The sequence below is a fragment of the Cicer arietinum genome, chromosome 2 (genome assembly GCF_000331145.2).
Source record: "Cicer arietinum cultivar CDC Frontier isolate Library 1 chromosome 2, Cicar.CDCFrontier_v2.0, whole genome shotgun sequence".
Taxonomy (NCBI): Eukaryota; Viridiplantae; Streptophyta; class Magnoliopsida; order Fabales; family Fabaceae; genus Cicer; species Cicer arietinum.
The window spans coordinates 46,589,575-46,605,141 of NC_021161.2; positions in this window are offsets into that span (position 1 = coordinate 46,589,575).

Sequence of the window (15,567 nt, forward strand, 5' to 3'; positions counted from 1 at the left end):
CAATTTGGAGAATGATGATGAACTTCTACAAATATAAGGAGATTGATACCGAGCTTCTGCAGAATTATGGAGATTGTAATCGATCTAGATTTTCAGTCTTGTACTTTCAGGAGATTGATGATCAATCTTGAGGTTCAGTGTTTGATCATTCTAGACGACTTCCCGATCAATCTGGATGACTTTGTACATACCAAAATTGATTAACTTTCTTGACAATTAAGTTGGAGAAGTTTCATACTTGTTTTTATCTTTTTTGATTCATGAGTTTTTATCTTAGTGATTCGAATGCCTTCTTTGACTAGAAGGAATCATACTTGTTCCTTGGCAAATACTGATAACTTAAAAAAGTATAGAAGCTACAATGAAAAAGGTAAATATGCAACATACTTTTTTAAGATAAGTATATTAATATAGTGTGAAATATAAGATATAATAAATTTGAGTTTCAGGTGATCGATTTTGAATGATGCAAAATCGATACTCGAACCAATAGATATTAAACTTGATTGATTTGGTTTAGATTCAAACAAGGAAAAACACCAAACAAATTTAATTGGTTTGGTTTGGACTTTTGGATCATTGGTTTTGTTCTTACACCTCTACATGAGTAAGCATAGTAACCGTCACATGACATTTTCTTAATGAAACTAACAAAAAATAATATTTATGTAAAATGGATCATAACTTAAAGATTAACTATGCTAATGAGATATAAATTAAATGACTAATTCGGAAAATGAGATATAAATTAAATGAATAATTCGAAGAAACAAACTTAAAAAGACCTAAATGAGATAGATTAAACTTAAAATACTAAAAGTATATTTTAGTCTATAAAAAACTATTTTTTATTGATTATATATGAGTATTATGTTGTTGCAAAAATCTAGAATTATGTTTATGATTAAAGAAATAATCAAACAACTTAGCCAGGGTATTGTCAAATCTCTTTTTTTTATTTTTAAATAATGTGATTAATATAGTTAATATAATATGTAATTAATTTAATAGTTGTAGTTTTTGCATTGATTCATCTTCTTAATTAGGAAATAATAAATGTATTTAATAATAATTATGGATAAATGAGATTGGTTTGTGGTACACTTCTTCTAAAAGATTTCTATATTTATTCTCTTAATCAATACCTTTAGAGTACTCATTATTATTTTTTCTTATATTTAAGTTATGTTTGTAGTTTATCTAATAAATCTACCTAAATTGATTTTAAAAAAAAATAATTTTTATATGTAGATATGAAGATATTGTAATATTTAAGCCATGTTTTACTCTTAACATGAAGATATTAAAATTGGAATATTGTATTTGATTTATTTATAAAGATTGCATTTAGTAGTAATTGATCTGTCTTTGTCTCTTTAACACGTGTACAAATTATTGTCTTTATTTAATTTTTTTAAATGATTGTCCTTAATATTTTTTTGAGTTCTTCTCAATAGATAAAAATTACCCGCACATGCAAAAATAAATGTCAAATAATACATGATAATTTGTTATAACATTGTGAACTTAAAACTTTATATAAACTATAAAATAGAGAGCAAACTCTTTAACATCAAAATTAACTAGATGTTAGAATTCCATTTCATTTTGATTCTAATATTGTGAGATAAATTTTTTTATATGAAATGAGATTCAAATTGGTTGTGAAAATCAATCATATAGACAAATTCATCTATCTATAACCAAGACAAATTAAGGTGATATAATATAAATTAAGCAAAAACCAATAAACAGATAAGAGGATAAATACTCTTGCTTGATTATCTGCCTTCCGGCCTAAAAAACTGACAAATAATTAATCAAAATTACATAAAATGTTTAAACCCATGACATCGATTTTTTTTTTTAGTTAAATATGTTTTTAAGTCTCTTTAAATTTTCAAAATTTTAATTTTAGTTTATATAAAATAAAAATATGATTCTTTATCCTTCAATTTTATAATTTTTAAATGATTTTTTGGCCAGTTTGTCTAGAACATTATAAAAAGTTTCTTCACAAAATTTAGAATTTCTTAAATATGAATATTTTAAATTTAAAAAACTAAAGATAAAAGTAATAAAAATATGGAGTTATAAATCAAATTTTGAATTATTTTTTATGGATGAATTTTTTATATTGTTGTAAACATGCTTGCCAAAATTAATTCAAAAATATATGTTGACTTGATAATAGAGACTAAAACTACATACAGGATAATTTTACATGGAGTAAAAGTTGTATTTTTTAGTTTACAAATATTAAAATTGAAATATTGAAATTTTATAGAGACTAAAAACATATTTAACCATATTTTTTATATAAAAAAGTTTAAATGAGTTGAGTTTCAGAGAGTTATCAGGGTCAAGACAAACGTTAGAAATTACCCACAAAAATAGTATTTACTCAACTAAACCAATCTAAATTGACACTCGTAATATGGATATGGTTTAAATATGTATTTAGTATATGCAAATATATCATTTTTTGATTTTAGCTCTTGTAAATTTTTTTTGTTTGGATTTAGTTCATGTAAAATCAAAGACAATTGACTTGGTCTCTAACGTCAAATCAACATTAAGAGACGAGTTTTTCAAAAAATTCTAAGTCTCTCTTTTGATTTCTATTCATATTTATTTATAAAAGAATACTAATTATTAAATGATTAATAAATAATTTATTAATTTATTATATAAAATATTTTAATTTTTAATATATCATAAAAGATAATGTATTGGTGTGTATTTATAGGTCTATGTGTCATGGCAGCTTATCAACTATTTTTTTAAGAACCAAAACCGATTGTCTCAGATTTTACGAACACTAAATCTAAAAAAAAAACTTACACCGACTAAAATTAAAAAGTGGTATATTTGCACGGACCAAAAGTAGGTCAAAATTACTATTTTTAATCGATAACAAATAAGTCTAAAGGTAAATTTTCATAAAATTCATATTTAAAAATATATATTTAAAATCACTATTTCAAAATATTAAAAAAAAAACTGGGTTGTGATCAATTACAGCCTAATATTTATTCATAATTATTTAATTAGTGTTTAATATGATAATATAATTTAATTAATAACAATTCTCAGTAAATAATTATTATTTATTAATAAATTAATTAAATAATTGATCTGACATGTTTTAGAAGTATGTTTTAGAAGTATGCATCCTCTTAGACTCGCATTTAATAAAATCACGACTTTATAATTAAGACTCAATAATAATATTCAAACTCATTTACACTTTGTAGCCTAGTTGAATAGTAGATAATAAGCTTGTTTGTTAAGATTTTTTGTTTAAATATAATTTTTGACAATGATCTTTTATTTAATATTGGTTATGGTCTTTTATTATTTATTTTTTAATCATTTAAATTTTTTATCTTTTATAAGTGGTGTATTTTAGTTATTTTTACAATAATTCTTTCAATATAATTAGTATTATGAACTATTGATACATTGGATCAATTATAAATTAAATGTGCAATTTTAATAACAAATTGTTATCAAGAATTCCATTAATCGAATGTTGTTATAATTTTGTTATGATTGTGATAAGGATTAAAATTATTATTATTTTTTTACTACAAATTGGTTATTTGTTTGTTAGAATTGTGTTTAGCTTAAAATTATGTTACACTTAACTAGGATAAGATTTTGCCACGGTGGTAATATATCTACAACTTGTCTGGTTAACTAACTTACAACATGATATATGTTTTTACATATCAAAAAATAAGGAGGGATGTATTATATTTATTTTAATTTGTTATATCTAATTTTTAGCGGATAGTTTGTTATTTTAACAATTTTAATAAATTCAAATAATCTATTTAAATATATTAATCTTAATCTACTGTATATATTAATTGGTTCACTAATCTACTTGAAGTAATAAATAAAATAAGTAAAAATCAAGGATAAAATATAAATAAGCTAATAAAATAATATAAAAGAAAATATAATAATTAATAGGTTTAATTTCACTTTTGATCTCTACTTTTAATTGAATCAAGAAAATAGTTCATCTATTTTATTAGTCCTCAGCTTTGGTCGCCAAACAGAATTTTGATCCAAAAATTTGATGAAATATCTTTTTTAATAATGTGTAAAAAAAAAATGTGCCAAAGACAATAGAAATTGTATTTTTCAAATTTAAAAAAATATTAAAATGTAATTAATCAATGTAAACTCTGCCACATCATCTTTTTTTAAACACATCACTAAAAAAAATAACATTTCATCAAGTTTTGAACAAAAATTATGTTTATGAAACAAATAAAATGGGGAACTATTTTCGTGATTCAACTAAAATAAGAGATTTAAAGTGCAATTAAGCTTAATTAATATTAGCTAGCAAACCAAAACTCTATTTGAAATGGCATTGTTGCACTAAAAAGAGCATCGAGGTAAACTAAAGGGTAAAAAATCATCTATCTTCAAAGGAAAATGCATCAAGAAGAGAAATATCATTTCAGTTAGTATGATTCCCAAGAAAATAACAAGTTTAGAAGAAACAATAAATGAGCAAGAAATTCCATTAGAGAAAACTCACTCTGGAAAACAAATTGGTACTTTAATTGATGATCGTGAAGTCAAGAAGACTTTATCTAATTGGAGACAAACGAAAATACAATATGTGAGAGAAGCTGCTCTACTCAAACTTGAACAAATTCAAAAGACCGTCGGTTTCAATGACAACATAGATGCTATGCATGAGTTTTTCAACCTCATTGGGTGTTCGAAGTCTTCGGTTCACTAGATCAAATTATGTGCAGATTTTTCTACGTTTTGATGGAATTTCAACGGTATAAGATGTGATAATAATAGAAACATAATTGGTCTTGTTGAATGTAATTTTTGTAGATGTCTACTGTACTCTTTTTTCCTTCACTTTGGTTTTACTCATAAGATTTTTCCTAGTAAGGTTTTTAACGAGGCAGTAGTTTGTATAACTCAAGTTTGTCCTCTTGGATTTTGGTATAGTCCCTCCAAGAATTGTATTTTTCTTTTTCATTTTATTACGATTGACCTGGGGTGCCAACCTAGTTGGGATGTCAATGATTAATCAAGTAATATATTTGCACTCTATCTTTGCTTTTAAAAAAAGAGGTGATTACAAACGACATAGTTTTTAGATTCATTGGATTAGTAGATGATTAACCCGCTTGTTAAAGATTTTTATTGTTATAAAATATTTTAAAGAAGAATTTTAAAATTGAAGCTTCGAATGAAAAATTATTGGTTTAACCAATTTTTCTTACAACATCATTATAAGTTTTTAACTATTTGCTACGATTTTTTATGGATAATATAATGATTAAAATGAAAAACTATTTTGAGAAGCTCTTCCCAAAATTATTTTTGAATAAGTACATTTAATTTAAATGGAAATTTATCATTTTAGAACTCTAATAATGAATATCTAAGTTATTAAATGTTAAAATTTTAATTTTTAATCGATAACAAATGAGTCTAAAACAAATTTTACTATTTTTAGATAGATTTTCATAAAAATCAAATTTAAAAATATAAATTTAAAATCACTTTTAAAAAATATTTATAAGAAAAGAAAAAAAAGGCTCCAATGATTGTGATTAATTTCAGTCCAATATCTACTCATAATTAGTTAATTACTGTATAATACGACTACTATAATTAATTAATAACAATTCTTAATAAATGATTATAATCTATTAGTATTGATTAATTAAATAATTGATCTACCATGTTTTAGATGTATGGATCCATGTTGGAAGAAGTTATTTTTGTCACTTCAAATTAACCTTATTTTAATCTTCTTTTATTTTATTTATTTATATATTTTTAAACACTTCTTCATCATGTCACTTAAGTTTGAAAGTTGTTATATGACCTTTTGACTTGGTCAAATCAATGTTGAATCCTCTTATACTCACATTTAACAAAATCACAATATTATTAAGAACCAATAATAACATTCAAACTCTTTTACACTTTGTAGTAGTCTCGTTGAGTAGTATATAATAAGTGTGTTTTGTTAATTTTTTTTTGTTTAAATATAATTGTTGTCATTTATTTTTTACTTAATATTCGTTATGGTTTTTTTATTTTTTATTTTATAAGTTGTGCATTTTAGTTATTATCACCATAATTCTTTCAAACAATATAATTAGTACCATCAACTATTGATATCAAATTTTGGATCAGTAGTCATGTTAAGTATGCAATTTTCCTACAAATTTGTTATAAGAAATTCCGTTAACCGAATGTTGTTATAACTTTTGTTTTAGTTGTGACAAGGACTAAAACTACCTTTTTTTTACTACTAGTTTGTTATTTGTCTGTTAGAATTCTGTTACGATTAGAATTATGTTACACTTTAGTGGGATATGATTTTGCCATGTTAGTGATGTATTTACAACTTGTCTGATTAAGTTTTGTATATAATTTTTTTTCAAACTTAATATCTCATCGATTCAAAGATCAAGAAGAGAAAAGTTATACTAACTTACTACACAATATAAGTTTCTACATTTCGAAAAATAAGGAGGAATGTGTTATATTTATGTTAATTTGTTATATCTATTTTTTTTAGTGGATAGTTTGTTATCTTAATAATTTTAATGAATCCAAACCATCTATTTAAATGTACTAATCTTCATCTACGGTATATAATAATTGGTTCACTAATCGATGTGAAGTAGTGGATAAAATAAGTAAAAATTGAGGAGGAAATATATATAAGCTAATAAAACGATATCAAAGAAAATATAATAATTAGTATTTGCTAGCAACCAAAAACTCTATTTGAAATGGCATTGTTGCACCGAAAAGAGCTTCAAGGTAAACTCAAGGGTAAAAAATCATCTATCTTCAAAGGAAAATGCATCAAGAAGAGAAATATCATTTCGGTTAGTGTGATTCCCAAGAAAATAACAAGTTTAGAAGAAACAATAAATGAGCAAGAAATCCCATTAGAGAAAACTCACTCTGGAAAACAAATTGGTACTTTAATAGATGATCCTGAAGTCAAGAAGACTTTATCTAATTGGAGACAAACGAAAATACAACCTGTGAGAGAAGCTGCTCTACTCAAACTTGAACAAATTCAAAAGACCGTCGGTTTCAATGACAACATGGATGCTATGCATGAGTTTTTCAACCTCATTGGGTGTTCGAAGTCTTCGGTTCACTAGATCAAATTATGTGCAGATTTTTCTACGTTTTGATGGAATTTCAGCGGAACAAGATGTGATAATAATAGAAACATAATTGGTCTTGCTGAATGTAATTTTTGTAGATGTCTATTGTACTCTTTTTTCCTTCACTTCGGTTTTACTCATCAGATTTTTCCTAGTAAGGTTTTTAACGAGGCAGTAGTTTGTATAACTCAAGATTGTCCTCTTGGATTTTGGTATAGTCCCTCCAAGAATTGTATTTTTTTTTCCATTTTATTACGATTGACCTGGGGTGCCAACCTAGTTGGGATGTCAATGATTAATCAAGTAATATATTTGCACTCTATCTTTGCTTTTAAAAAAAGTGAGTACAAGATTTTGGTATAGTCTCTCCAAGAATTGTATTTTTCTTTTCCATTTTATTACGATTGACCTGGGGTGCCAACCTAGTTGGGATGTCAATGATTAATCAAGTAATATATTTGCACTCTATCTTTGCTTTTAAAAAAAGTGATTACAAACGACATAGTTTTTAGATTCATTGGATTAGTAGATAATTAACCCGCTTGTTAAAGATTTTTAAAAGAAATGAGTTTTATGATATTTTATCTTTTTGTTATAAAATATTTTAAAGAAGAATTTTAAAATTGAAGCTTCGAATGAAAAATTATTGGTTTAACCAATTTTTCTTACAACATCATTATAAGTTTTTAACTATTTGCTACGATTTTTTATGGATAATATAATGATTAAAATGAAAAACTATTTTGAGAAGCTCTTCCCAAAATTATTTTTGAATAAGTACATTTAATTTAAATGGAAATTTATCATTTTAGAACTCTAATAATGAATATCTAAGTTATTAAATGTTAAAATTTTAATTTTTAATCGATAACAAATGAGTCTAAAACAAATTTTACTATTTTTAGATAGATTTTCCTAAAAATCAAATTTAAAAATATAAATTTAAAATCACTTTTAAAAAATATTTATAAGAAAAGAAAAAAAAGGCTCCAATGATTGTGATTAATTTCAGTCCAATATCTACTCATAATTAGTTAATTACTGTATAATACGACTACTATAATTAATTAATAACAATTCTTAATAAATGATTATAATCTATTAGTATTGATTAATTAAATAATTGATCTACCATGTTTTAGATGTATGGATCCATGTTGGAAGAAGTTATTTTTGTCACTTCAAATTAACCTTATTTTAATCTTCTTTTATTTTATTTATTTATATATTTTTAAACACTTCTTCATCATGTCACTTAAGTTTGAAAGTTGTTATATGACCTTTTGACTTGGTCAAATCAATGTTGAATCCTCTTATACTCACATTTAACAAAATCACCACTTAAGTTTGAAAGTTGTTATATGATCTTTTGACTTGGTCAAATCAATGTTGAATCCTCTTATACTCACATTTAACAAAATCACAATATTATTAAGAACCAATAATAACATTCAAACTCTTTTACACTTTGTAGTAGTCTCGTTGAGTAGTATATAATAAGTGTGTTTTGTTAATTTTTTTTTGTTTAAATATAATTGTTGTCATTTATTTTTTACTTCATATTCGTGATGGTTTTTTTATTTTTTATTTTATAAGTTGTGCATTTTAGTTATTATCACCATAATTCTTTCAAACAATATAATTAGTACCATGAACTATTGATATCAAATTTCGGATCAGTAGTCATGTTAAGTATGCAATTTTCCTACAAATTTGTTATAAGAAATTCCGTTAACCGAATGTTGTTATAACTTTTGTTGTAATTGTGACAAGGACTAAAACTACCTTTTTTTTACTACTAGTTTGTTATTTGTCTGTTAGAATTCTGTTACGATTAGAATTATGTTACACTTTAGTGGGATATGATTTTGCCATGTTAGTGATGTATTTACAACTTGACTGATTAAGTTTTGTATATAATTTTTTTTCAAACTTAATATCTCATCGATTCAAAGATCAAGAAGAGAAAAGTTATACTAACTTACTACACAATATAAGTTTCTACATTTCGAAAAATAAGGAGGAATGTGTTATATTTATGTTAATTTGTTATATCTATTTTTTTAGTGGATAGTTTGTTATCTTAATAATTTTAATGAATCCAAACCATCTATTTAAATGTATTAATCTTAATCTACGGTATATAATAATTGGTTCACTAATCGATGTGAAGTAGTGGATAAAATAAGTAATAATTGAGGAGGGAATATATATAAGCTAATAAAACGATATCAAAGAAAATATAATAATTAGTATTTGCTAGCAACCAAAAACTCTATTTGAAATGGCTTTGTTGCACCGAAAAGAGCTTCAAGGTAAACTCAAGGGTAAAAAATCATCTATCTTCAAAGGAAAATGCATCAAGAAGAGAAATATCATTTCGGTTTGTGATTCCTTAGAAAATAACAAGTTTAAAAGAAACAATTAATGAGCAAGAAATCCCATTAGAGAAACTCACTCTGAAAAACAAATTGGTACTTTAATTGATGACCCCGAAGTCAAGAAGACTTTATCTAATTGGAGACAAACGAAAATACAACCTGTGAGAGAAGCTGCTCGACTCAAACTTGAACAAATTCAAAAGACCGTCGGTTTCAATGACAACATAGATGCTATGCATGAGTTTTACAACCTCATTGGGTGTTCGAAGTCTTCGGTTCACTAGATCAAATTATGTGCAGATTTTTCTACGTTTTGATGGAATTTCAACGGTACAAGATGTGATAATAATGAAAACATAATTGGTCTTGTTGAATGTAATTTTTGTAGATGTCTACTATTTTCCTTCACTTTGCTTTTACTCATCAGATTTTTCCTAATAAGGTTTTTAACGAGGCAGTAGTTTGTATAACTTAAGATTGTCCTCTTGGATTTTGGTATAGTCCCTCCAAGAATTGTATTTTTCTTTTTCATTTTATTACGATTGACCTGGGGTGCCTACCTAGTTGGGATGTCAATGATTAATCAAGTAATATATTTGCACTCTATCTTTGCTTTTAAAAAAAGTGATTACAAACGACATAGTTTTTAGATTCATTGGATTAGTAGATAATTAACCCGCTTGTTAAAGATTTTTAAAAGAAATGAGTTTTATGATATTTTATCTTTTTGTTTTAAAATATTTTATAGAAGAATTTTAAAATTGAAGCTTCGAATGAAAAATTATTGGTTTAACCAATTTTTCTTACAATATCATTTTAAGTTTTTAACTATTTGCTACGATTTTTTATGGATAATATAATGATTAAAATGAAAAACTATTTTGAGAAGCTCTTCCCAAAATTATTTTTGAATAATACATTTAATTTAAATGGAAGTTTATCATTTTAGAACTCTAATAATGAATATCTAAGTTACTAAATGTTAAAATTTTAATTTTTAATCGATAACAAATGAGTGTAAAACTACTTTTACTATTTTTAGATAGATTTTCATAAAAATCAAATTTAAAAATATAAATTTAAAATCACTTTTTAAAAATATTTATAAAAAAAAAAAGAAAAAAGGCTCCAATGATTGTGATCAATTTCAATCCAATATCTACTCATAATTAGTTAATTACTGTCTAATACGATTACTATAATTTAATTAATAACTATTCTTAATAAATGATTATAATCTATTAGTATTGATTAATTGAATAATTGATCTACCATGTTTTAGATGTATGGATACATGTTGGAAGAAGTTATTTTTGTCACTCAAATTAACCTTATTTTAATCTTTTTTTTATATATATATTTTTAAACACTACTTTATTATGTCACTTATGTTGGAAAGTTGTTATATGACCTTTTGACTTGGTTAAATCAATGTTGACTCCTCTTATACTCACATTTAACATAATCACAATATTAGTAGGAACCACTGATAACATTCAAATTCATTTACACTTTGTAGTAGTCTCGTTGAGTAGTATATAATAAGTTCGTTTGTTAAGATTTTTTGTTTAAATGTAATTGTTGTCATATATTTTTTACTTAATATTCGTTATGATTTTTTTATTTTTTATTTTATAAGTTGTGCATTTTAGTTATTATCATTATAATTCTTTCAAACAATATAATTAGTACCATGAACTATTGATATCAAATTTTGGATCAGTTGTCATGTTAAGTATGCAATTTTACTACAAATTTGTTATAAAGAATTCTATTAACCGAATGTTGTTATAACTTTTGTTGTAATTGTGACAAGGACTAAAACTACCTTATTTTTACTACTAGTTGGTTATTTGTCTGTTAGAATTCTGTTACGATTAGAATTATGTTACACTTTAGTGGGATATGATTTTGCCATGTTAGTAATGTATCTACAACTTGTCTGATTAAGTTTTGTATATAATTTTTTTTCAAACTTAATATCGCATCGATTCAAATATCAAGAAGAGAAAAGTTATACTAACTTACTATACAATATAAGTTTCTACATTTCGAAAAATAAGGAGGAATGTGTTATATTTATGTTAATTTGTTATATCTATTTTTTTAGTGGATAGTTTGTTATCTTAATAATTTTAATGAATCCAAACCATCTATTTAAATGTATTAATCTTAATCCAAAGTATATAATAATTGGTTCACTAATCGATGTGAAGTAGTGGATAAAATAAGTAAAAATTGAGGAGGAAATATATATAAGCTAATAAAACGATATCAAAGAAAATATAATAATTAGTATTTGCTAGCAACCAAAAACTCTATATGAAATGGCATTGTTGCATCAAAAAGAGCTTCAAGGCAAACTCAAGGGTAAAAAATCATCTATCTTCAAAGGAAAATGCATTAAGAAGAGAAATATCATTTCGGTTAGTGTGATTCCCAAGAAAATAACAAGTTTAGAAGAAACAATTAATAAGCAAGAAATTCCATTAGAGAAAACTCACTATGAAAAACAAATTGGTACTTTAATTGATGATCCTAAAGTCAAGAAGACTTTATCTAATTGGATAGGATTTTGCCATGTTGGTAATGTATGTACAACTTATATGGTTAGCTTTTGTATATAATTTTATTCAAAATTAATATCGCATCGATTCAAAGATCCGAAACAGAAAAGTTATACTAACTTACTGCACGATATAGGTTTTTACATTTCGAAAAATAAAGAGGAATATATTATATGTATTTTAATTTGCTATATCTATTTTTTAGTAGATAGTTAGTTTTCTTAATAATTTTAATGAATCGAAATCATCTATTTAAATGTATTAATTTTAATCTACAGTATATATCAGTTGGTTCACTACTACATGTGAAGTAGTTGATATAATAAGTAAAAATCGAGGATGAAATATATATAAGTTAATAGAATGATATCAAAGAAAATATAATAACTAATATTAGCGAGCAACCAAAAATTTTATCTAAAATGGCATTGTTGCAGTGAACCGAGTTTCAAGGCAAACGAACTCAAAGGAAAAAAAATCATCTATCTTAAAAGGAAAGTGCATTGAAAAGATAAATGTCATGTTAGTTAGTGTGATTCTCAAGAAAATAGAAAAAAATTAATGAGTAAGAAATTCATTATTGAAAATTTACTCTGAAAAATAAATTAGTACTTTAATTGAAGATTATGATGTCAAGAAGACTTTATCTAATTGGAGACAAACGAAGAAACAACATATCCGACTTTAAATATTATTAACATAAAATATAAATATAAATTTTTAGAGTGGTCACAATATAATAACTAAATATTGATATATATAACTTTGTCAAGAGAGATGTAAAATCAAATTATTATTATACAACTTGTTTACACTTACACTAATGGTTTGCATTCAAATAAATCTGAATAAAAAGACTGACTTAAAAAAAATCAACAATCATATAAAATATGAATATTATCATATGTGTTTGAATCTTTTTTTTAAATAAATTCCTTGTGTCGAATCAGAATGTTTTATATTAATTTTTAAAATTAAATCAAACCGAATATATATATAAATTTTAATACTTATATATTTATTTATTAGTATGAGATATTGTGTTAATCTATTATTTGTTAGTTTTGTGATAACTATTTATTAATTTAATATATTTTTACTAGTATTTCATAATTTTTAAACATTTTCGACCAATGCTCTAATAAGTTTGAAACAGAACAAGATTAATTCTAAATAAAAAGTAGGATAATAAGAGACAAGATATTAGGAAAGTACTAGTTAGGTAGTCTCTTATAAGCCTATATCATGTACTTTTTTGAAAAGTTATGGTTTCTAAACATAATCACTTATTTTATAATCCATTTTTAAAAAATATCAAATACATATTAAAATAGAGACTTAATATTTCTCTCTTAAATCCTCTAAAACTACAGTGACATATATTACAATTTGAAGTACGACAAATTCGAAAACACATTTATATATATTAATAGATTTGTCGTGTGCGGAAGGTGACGATAAAATAAGATAAGATAAAATAAAATAGAGGTTAAATTACATTTGTGGTCATTTAACTTAATTTCAGGTAACATTTTAGTGCTTTATCTTTTTTTTTCCGATTTAGTCCTTTATTCTTAAAAATATCAAATAAAGTATGAAAATATGAGTTTATTTGAAGATTTGCGTTAAGAAATTGATGAAATTTGTATTATATTGAAGAATATAATTAAATTTATGAGTTTTGATTGAATTTTTTTTTGAATTTTTATATAAAAAAGGATATCATTGTTGAAATTTTAAAATATCAAATATCAAATTGTCACTTAAAATTAAAATAAAAGACTAAAACATTACCTAAAATTAAGCTAAATCACGTAATTTAGTCTAAAATAAAATAAACGGAAGTAAAAATGGAGTGGCGATTGTTAAAGAGGAAAGAGACAAAAATGAGAGGATAAGAATGGCATCACAATCATGAGTCATCAGTCATAGTATCGCGCCCATAGGCTCAATCTAAAAACCGCGTCCTCTCTAGTTGGGCTATAGCCACCCCACACGCATGTCACGTGTGACACAATCTCCTTTTCCTTTACCTTCTCGCATCACCATTCTCACATTTATTTTATTTTTTATTCCATCTCTCTTTAATTACGTCCAAGGAGAGATCTAGAGAGCATTCAACATAACCTCAACCATTCTTCTCTAATATATTATCTATGATTTATATATATACATAGTTTTTTATTTAATTATTAAATTTTAATAAAATCGAAAATGTGATTGTCTCAATAATGAAATAGTTTGTGTTTTCATATTTAAAAAAAAAATACTTTTTCTATATTTCAATAGTGACATATTTATAAATATTATATCTCAAAATGTGTCAAATTTAATCATCAATATTAGATATTGAGTTCGATTGTTTAAGATTTAAAAAAAAATAATTTTTACTATTAAAATAATTTTTATAAAATTTTATTAAAAATAGTAAAAGTTTTTTAGATTTATTTGTCATCAATTAAAAAAAAGTAATTTTAACATTTAATAATTTAGATATTTCTTATTAGAGATTGTAACATGATAAAAGTCATATTTCAAAAAAAAAAAATGTATCTTTTAAAAGTAATTTTTATGAAGACTTTCTTAAAATAACTTTTTATTTTAATTTTTTTTTTTTGAAATTTTATTATCTAAAAAGAGTTGCAGAAAATAGATGAAATAGTTAAAATCATCTTTTAAAATAAACTATTTAAACTAATTTTTTATTTGAAGCTTTGTTTTTAAAATTATTTTTAAAAATGTTATAAAAAAACATAAAATACTATAAAATCATTTTTTTAAAATCTTTTAAAAAAGGGTCAATTAAATTTTTTTTTTTAAATTTTGCTCTTTAATTATTTATTTTTTGTTTTCAATTATACTCTCTAATTTATTGTGTGCAAAATAAATAAGTGTATTATTTATTGTGAGACGAAAAAGGTAATGTATGTTATAATTTTTTAGGGTAATATATGTTCTTATTTTTCTGCTCCCGTAAAATAAATAAGATTGAGCAGAGGTGTCAACGATATTCAAACAAAGTTTTTTTTATTATGATCTTAAGGATTTATATAACCCGTATTTTTTTATACTCTATTTATATTGTCAATTTCTATTTTAATGCAATTACTATTTGAACAGACATTCATAACTCTTCGTAATTCAGGATAATGAAAACCATACCACTTTTATATGTGAACTTATGTCATATATATTTGCTGCAATGGAAATGCATAACTTAGTGAATATTGGATTTATGAATTTAAGATACAGTCTTATTCATGCATTTTTGTGTGTATAATCAATCAAAAGCTAACATTGTTTCTAGGTCTCGTCCTTTTTTTTTAAATAACTCCTCCAACTTATAGTACATTGTTTTGACCAATACAATGATTTGAAGTCCAGTGTATCATTTATATAAATCAACAACATTTGTTCTTATGTAACTCC